The sequence below is a fragment of the Neolamprologus multifasciatus genome, chromosome 7 (genome assembly GCF_963576455.1).
Source record: "Neolamprologus multifasciatus chromosome 7, fNeoMul1.2, whole genome shotgun sequence".
NCBI lineage: Eukaryota > Metazoa > Chordata > Actinopteri > Cichliformes > Cichlidae > Neolamprologus > Neolamprologus multifasciatus.
In genome coordinates, this window is record NC_140445.1 from 17,104,458 (window position 1) to 17,111,982 (window position 7,525).

Here is a 7,525-nt window from a genome sequence, read left to right on the forward strand (position 1 = left end):
TATATACTCCTGAAAACCAGTAAAGGAATACTTTTTAATCACGGTTTAGCATCAAGTCAATTAAACTTGTAGGATATTGATCTGGCAGCAGAGGTTTGGTGTTAATGAAATTAAAAACAGGTGCACTAGAGGGGTAACAATGAGCACACACAATAGGAATGGTTTTACAGGTGGAGGCCACTGACTTTTTTCCCTCCTCATCCCTTCTGACTGTTTGGCTAGGGCCAGTGTCACTACTGGTACCGTGAGCTGAAATCTGGACCGTACAGAGGGTGCAAAGGTCCTAGCACATTGGACCTTGAGGGGATTGAGGGGATTTCAAGAGACAGGCAGTTATTCTAAGAGAGCCGGACAGAGCCATAGAAGGTCCTTAACCCATCAGCATGACCAGCATCTACTCCTTTTTGCAAGGAGGAACAGGATGATCACTGTCAGAACTACAAAATGACATCCAACAGACCACTGGTGTTAATGTGTCTGAGAAAACAATCAGAAACAGACTTTATGAGGAACCTACATCCTCTAATGGGCTACATGGTCACTGCAGAGCACAATGAAACCAGATTGGCATTTGCCATAGAATACCACAATTGGTGCCAAAACTTGCACCCTGTGCTTCTCAGAGATCACAGCAGGTTCACCCTCAGCACACCTGAAAGAGTCTGGATAACCATGTTGAATGTTATACTGCCTGTAACGTCATTCAGCATGACTGGGTTGGTAGTAGGTCACTGATCATCAGGGGAGGAATGGAGGTCTGTGCGTCCATGGAGGGACGCACAGACCTCTACAGCCAATGGGCAACGGCACCCTGACTGGCATTAGGTATCGAGATGAAATCTTTGGACCCACTGTCAGACCCATCCTGGTGCAGCGGGTCCTGGATTCCACCTGGTGTCCAACAATGCTCAGCCTCACGTGGTAGGAGTGTGCAGGCTGTTCCTGGAGATTGAAGGAATTGATACCAATGACTGTACGCCCACACTCGCTAGACCTAAATCTAATCGAACACCTCTGAAACTTTATGATTTAGGCCGTCCAACGCTGCCAGATTGCACTTCAGACTGTTCAGGTCTGCCAAAATGGAGTCTGCTGCATCATTTTTCCACTTTGATTTTCGGGATGTACGAATTCAACCTTCTGTACAGTAGATTCATCATTTTCATTTCCATCAAGTGATGTGGCATCCTGTCATTCCACATTACCCAATCCATGTCAGTATAAATATTCAGCATGACTTTTCAAACGTTTCCTTTACATCTCAAACGTATCATTAAATTCAGTTTTTATGACAGGTTCAATTTCCAGAAATCATGGACAGAGTTTCTTCTACTTTGAGTAAAATAGAAAATATCAAAAAGTAACTTTTAATTGACTGCATGCGGGGAAAACACTGTGTGCAACCAGCACTTATTCATACAGGTAAATGTGTGCAGTGTGAAATTTGAACATGCTTCAGGATACAGTATGTGATTAGTGCTGCTTATATGTGTGTTTGTCTAGCGGTTCTAGCTGCTACGCAGATAAAAGCAGAGTAATTACGGAATCGTGAGCTTTCTAACTGCTTCCAGAGACCACGTTATTCCATGACCTTAAACACTACTCCTCCCCCAATGGAATTGCTCAATTAGCTAGGGACAATAACCCCAACACAAAAGCACACATCCCCAATCCCAGCCGAGTACTTAAGAATGGATGCAGCAAACATTAGCAATTAATATATCAAAATGAGTTTTCTATCCAAGCCTGGTGTCACAAGATTTTAATTGGTGAATTTATATGACTAAGACTATATGTCTTTACACCTGTTATGAGCAGTATTGTAAGATTACTTTAAAGCTGTACTAATTTTCAGCAACCAGGCGGTGAAGTAAGTTGGGTTTGGTTAAGTTTTGGTTTGGTTTGGCAAAGAACCACCGACTCTTATATTCAGCAGACATGGCATGTCCACCCTCCCACACTCATTTTTTAACTCTGGTTTGGCCTTAGAACTATTTCCGTGCTAACTGTTAAGCTAACTTGATTTGTCTGACTGTTGTGACGCTCATAACTCATATTGTGGTTTTGCAGACACATGACTTCTAACGACATACCATTAACTTGCTCTGTTTATGAACATGTGGCCAAGTGGTAAGGCCAAGTGATTAAGGCCCCAGTCACACAAACCTAGAGACCCATCTACAACCAACTAAAAACCACTGGTCATCAGGGAAAAATATGTATTCCCCAACCAGCTGGTGAGTGGTTGCTGGAGGTTGATGGCAGTCGCTGGGAAATCGACTGCTAAAAGCCACAGTCACCTACATCTGCTGACAAGTCAATGACTCCCTGACACTAGAGAAAGATGTGGCAAAAGCCTCTTTGGGATTGCTTTGGTTGGTCGGAGATTGGCACAGTCATCCAAAGTCCACAAAAAAAACCCCAAAACAAACGTGGAAAAACACTGAGCAGCTACTTTTAAAGTTGTAGTGAAACTGTGAAAAGTGCGACACAAAATAGACACAGAGAACTTTTCCCATCAAAATAAAAGTCATGCCTTGTGAAAGATGTTGGCTACAATGATGAGGCACAACTTTTATTCTGAAGAAAAATTTTCTATTTTGTCAGCTTGCGTCCCACTTTTTCAAGTAGCTTAGCTAGCAGTTTGCAAGTGTTTGCAGATAAGTTTGCAACCAATTTCACCTAGTGTCAGTCAACAACCATATGGAAAAGAAATAGTAAAAGCTTATAAAAGACTTGCATAAGATGTGGCCTACTCCATATAGTGAATCATATAAGGCTAATATGATTTACTCATGAAAGTGGCCACTTTCTCATTACTTTCATATATTGTTTTAGTAAGTATCCAAAACATACAAGTTTCATTTATATAATTTTTCAAGGGATCTTATATCTGTCTCTTGTATGTTTTTCATACAAGTTTCACACAAGACAGATACAAACTTTATACGATTTATATATATCTTTTCCATATGGGCAACCTCGGGCAACCACTTGTCAACCAATGACAGAATACACATTTTACACTTGCAGCTGGTGGCAGCAAGACGCTCAATATGGCTAACTCTGGAGCAATGGGCTTATGACCTCAAATGAGAAATCTCTAAACATTAAGCTTTCTTAATGTGGAAATGGCTGCTTATGGGGGGCAAGTGTGGCAGCTATACAAAGCTACACACTTACTGTGTGGGCCTTCTGAAAAAGCCACACTTGAAATCCACTTAAAGTTGGGAGACTGCTGATAATTCTCTCAGATTCCTGCAGGTATGATGGATGCCTTGAGCTTTTTAATGTTAATATTTCAAATATAGTAGCTATAAAATTGCATGTTATAAACATGCAAACAGCAATTACATGTATGCAGTTGTGCAGCAGTGCTTGCCTTTGTGTATGTTTTGTCAGCTGCGACTTGCCGCGTATGCTACTCACATAGTCATTGTTATCTCGGCTAACCAATAGCTCACCTTTTTGTTCTAAGCATTCATTTCCAGTGTGTAAGACAGCAAGAAAGGAATAAAGGAAGATAGTGAGAGAGAGAAAAAAGTTAAGGGTGGGTGGATGGGGGAAGCGGGAGATTTGAGAGAGGTGTGCTGAATTCTAATGAGCAGCCTTAGGGTCAGTGATAGAAATCTATGTCTGTTCTGCCTAAAACATTGCAGCTGTCTGTGCAGTACACAGAGAGCTACAGAGCTGCTTTTCTAAATAAACACAGACTCCACGGTGATATGACCAACGCACTAACAAGTCAGCTACATAGCAGAGTGAAAGCTAATGAATTTGTGTGTCTTACAAATTCATTTTAGTAATAAAAAGCAGGCAAATGTGTTGTGAGTATACAAAATGCGTAAATGCTTGTGTGCACCAACACACATGGGCACAACGTGTACTCCCGTTTTGTTGCAAAAGGGCAAAAAATATTATAAAAGCATCACATGTGAACACATACACACAGAACAAAAGCTTATGTGTTGCAGCTGCAACCCCCTTAGATTCCTGAGTCTCTGCATTTCCATTATACTGAGCAGCATGGATCAGAGCTTTAGTTTGTTCATTCCCCTGCCTGCTAATGCTCACATTGGGGTTTCATGCTGCCAGTGCACACAAACATATACGCACGTGCCTCACAGTGACACACCAATATCTGTGGGGCTTCTTGTTGGCAGTGGTCCCAGCTTGGGCATGACTGCTTGGCAGTGTTTGTCTAGTCCTAAACTGACTCCACAAGCTCCACCAGCGGAGAGGATTTACACTTAATGGAATATTTGGGCTTTTTATTGGTTGGACCTTACAAGCAGAATCCTATCTGATGAGGCACGTCTCGATAAGACAGAGAGGGCTCAGACTTATCCCGGGCGCGCCTGAATGTGTACGTGTGTGCTTTTTAATCAGCGTACCTATGTATTTGCATGAGTGCATAGATAGTGTGTGAATATAAACCTTTTAGGCCAGTATCCCCAGTCTATCTAAGAATATTTGGATTGTGTGAACGTGTTGTTCTTGGGATAATTAGTTCGCTTTGCAGAATTCCTTTGCATGAGACTGTGTGACAGGGACTTTAGCAAGGTGTGTTTAAGCCTAGTGCTCACTAAGCTGATGGAGTAAAAGAGGCTTTGCATATATTCACTTGTGGGCTTACTAATCATTTAATGGGACATACAGATTGCTAAATGAGGGGACAGAATGATGAAAAAAAGCAGAAAAAGGGGGTATATAAAGCAGGATAAAAAGCAGAAGGATATTGTGTAGGGGTGAAAGCCCTTACATAGTTCAGCAGTGTTTCATATAAGAGATTTTCTACTTAAGTGTGCATTCTCTGTAGACACTGCTATACCAAACAACACTCAAAACCAAACAGAAACTTTATTAGTGAGAAAATAATGACTAAATGTATAAATTTGTGCCATTCCTCCAAAATAAATTGTGATGTTCTCTAGCTTGTAATCAAATCTTAAGAAGATAAACTATAATACACCTTGAAATCTATGATGAGACAGATTAGTATTAAAAAATATACATTTAATCTAACATTTTAATACCTTAATAACAATTCATGCAGTTATTTCAACAAGTTATTTTCCAAACCCACAAGGAAATATTAATACCCAAAATAATGACTTAAAGTAATTTGATTACATGTAAATATATTATACAATGTAAATCATTACATTTAACAGAATCTCATCAAAACAAATCTACTTGATTGGTATACATTCAGTCTATATGAAGCTTATTTTCCTTAATGATTATTTATCTGAATAGATACACTTTTGATTTTATATACATTTGTATCAGCTGTGTTTTACTCACACAATTGCGTCCTGTTTATGAGGGCATTGAATCATTTCTGAGTGTATTTAACATTAAAATATGGCGATGTAAAATCACAAAGAACTCATTAAGTTCTTGTATATTAAAGATAATTTGGGGCTATTTTAAGTGGGAGTTAATCCAAATCTTTTCTTTTTTAAATTTACGGTCATTTATTTCTTGTGGGTTTGTTTTGTTTTTTTTCTCTCTGAGGATTCAAATGTCACTACCCAACAAAATAAACATTGTCTAATTATTAATTCAGGGACTTACATTTAAAATTCAACAAGTTCTGAGGCCGGCCTTTCCAGAATAATGATGATTAATGGTCTTACACATGCTTACCTGAGATGAAAGGAAGCTTCCAACTTTAACTAAAAGAAAAGACACCCCAAAGCTGCACTGTATCATGTCTGTAGATGATCCGCTATCATCATCTACTTACAGAAGTCAGCCAGAGTGTCAGTATGGGGGTAGAACTTACTGTACCCAGACACTGGTCCAAATGTTAAGCTATCTGTTGATTCCCAGTAAACCACAACCCAATATTCATCTTTCATGGATCTTGTCCTTCCCATTGTTATTTATGCAGGACTGAAGATGTATGGAAGTAGTCATATTAACAAATATCTAGCAGGGTGAAATTGATTAGGTGCTGGTGTCCTTAAAATAATGGTTTTGTGTGTTTTATGATGGCACAACTATAGTTTTGTTACGGAGAGCTGAGTTAACCCCCTGACCTTAGAAGACCAATATCCACTGCAGCACAGCATCCCCTCAGAGAGAGAGAGTGAACATGACCACTTGCCACCCGATAGCACTCAACCATCTCATCTTTTACTCGTGCACTGCCACTCATGTACACACACATGTACACACACACACACTCACACACACACATGCATGCACATATCCTTTAACACGAGTAAAGGAGCAAACGCTACATTTGTCTTGCACCATCAGCATCAAAATCTGATCTCCTTGCCAAGGTCAAATTTTTAAGATGTAGGATACCCCCTTTGTGCGAACGCAGTCGCAAACATAGACATACACAGAGAGATAGATGGGCAGACACACACATGCATGGACACACACACACACACACACACAAGTAAGGGGACCCAGTAGTGCTATTTGAGCTACAGTCATTAGTCATTTTGCAGGGTAGCTGTACCATGAAGCAGGACACCAGTATCCCTAACATGCATGTATTATTTATGAGTGCCTGTACGGTTTACACGTAGTGATATATGCAAATGTATACATTAAGGAGACGCAGCTCTTCATTTTTGCCTATTTGAGGAAGTGTCTGCCTTCTTATCATGCTGCTATTAAAGTAGCAACACTGTGGGGTGGAAATTCATCTTGCTTTTTAATGATGCGTCTTATTTGTGTGCGCGCGCATGTGTGTGTCTGCATGAAGTTCATAAGGGTATCAGTGAATGTGCTTGTGCATCCAGGTAGGAGTGTGCTTGCGTGTCCAGGTAAGTGTGTTTCTTGTCCTTGCATGATTGTGCTTGTGCACTTAACTGTTCTTGCAACAGCAATCACAACTCTAAGTGGCCTGCAATTTCAAAGAGAGAAATTGATGTGGGAGTGGAAAGGACGAAGAAAGACAAGCAAGCTGGTGAAGTTCAGCTGTGAGGAGTCCTTGATGAGAATTATTTGGATTATTCCTGACGAAGGTAACAGGAAAAGCACTATAAATCTATCCTTTTCACTCCACAATAATTTATTGAATGGTGAAGGTGTGCCTTTACCAAATATACTCTTGTGTTTGTGTGTGCAATTAGGATGCTGTTGCTGTCAACAAAGTGCAAGTATAACCTCCAATAGAATACACCCTTCTTGATGTGCATATGTGCATGAGCATTATGTTTTTGACGTTTTATGCAATCGTGCTCAAATCCTCCTTACCTGACCTGCGTCTTGCACATTAAAGTTTAATTTCAAGTCAAGACAAGTCAGGTTTATTTGTAAAGCCCAATCTCACATTCACTGTCTTCTTGGTCATCATATCACCAAAGCAAGGCCCGTTTGTTCAAACGAGGCTTTTGCTCTGAAAAAGGAATGAAAAACTTAAAGAACGAGGGAATGTCAGTGATATGGAACAAAAAAAAGAGAAAAGTGAAAATTGTGAGTTTAAATGTCTTAGAAGTCTAAGAAAACTTAAAAAGCGTAAGGAAATCACAGAAAATTCACATAATATTGCAAAAAT

At 39.9% G+C, this 7,525-nt stretch overlaps 1 protein-coding gene across 2 annotated transcripts in view; it reads right to left on the reverse strand.

Annotated features, from left to right (window-relative positions):
- fibcd1b (fibrinogen C domain containing 1b) overlaps window positions 1-7,525 on the reverse strand; it is a 135,265-nt gene that overhangs the window by 105,705 nt on the left and 22,035 nt on the right. The gene's annotated exons all lie outside the window — the stretch shown is intronic.